The sequence below is a fragment of the Egretta garzetta genome, unplaced genomic scaffold (assembly GCF_000687185.1).
Source record: "Egretta garzetta isolate BGI_Z169 unplaced genomic scaffold, ASM68718v1 scaffold59, whole genome shotgun sequence".
Classification (NCBI taxonomy): domain Eukaryota; kingdom Metazoa; phylum Chordata; class Aves; order Pelecaniformes; family Ardeidae; genus Egretta; species Egretta garzetta.
The window spans coordinates 819,256-819,785 of record NW_009267230.1 but is presented as its reverse complement, the minus strand read 5'-3'; the positions used below and the strand labels follow the sequence as shown (position 1 = coordinate 819,785).

General features: G+C 55.5%; 1 protein-coding gene across 1 annotated transcript in view; it reads right to left on the bottom strand.

Moving 5' to 3' along the window:
* CNTFR (ciliary neurotrophic factor receptor) overlaps window positions 1-97 on the bottom strand; it is a 215,629-nt gene extending 215,532 nt beyond the window's left edge. Inside the window, exon 1 of the mRNA XM_035902723.1 lies at window positions 4-97. The gene's annotated coding sequence lies outside the window, so the exon portion shown is untranslated. The remainder of the gene's footprint in view (window positions 1-3) is intronic.
* Between the last annotated feature and the right edge of the window lie 433 nt (window positions 98-530).

Sequence of the window (530 nt, the reverse complement as noted above, 5' to 3'; positions counted from 1 at the left end):
GACCATGCCATCAGTCACTTGGCACATCAGGCCAAGCCGTGCCCTCGCTTTCCCTCGGGCATCCATCAAAGCCTACGACAGGGAACGAGAGCAGCGGATTCCTGGCGAAAATGGGCTGAGCCCGAAGCCCACCAGCTCCACTGATGAGAATCCCCGCTTATGGGCCATTAGGCTGGCAAAAAGCAAAACCCCAGAGCAGCAAGGGCTCAATGCACTAGCTTGTCTGCTCACATCAGCAGCACATCACTTTTGCCATGGCAGAGACATGCACAGCTGGCACAAGCATGCAAAACGCTGCCTCTTCTGCCATGTAGGTTACTGGGTTTGAATTCTCCCTGCGCATTCAGCAGCTCTCCTGGCTCGTGGTGGAGCTCAGGACAGCGAGCCGAGAGCTTCCCCCATATATTACACACCACTGCTTGGTTCAAAGCAAGGCTCCCTGCCATTGCAATGTACTGCCAAGGAACCACAGCACCCAGCAAGGACACGGCAAGCTTTCCATCACTTTGGGCACTACCAGCTCTGAACCT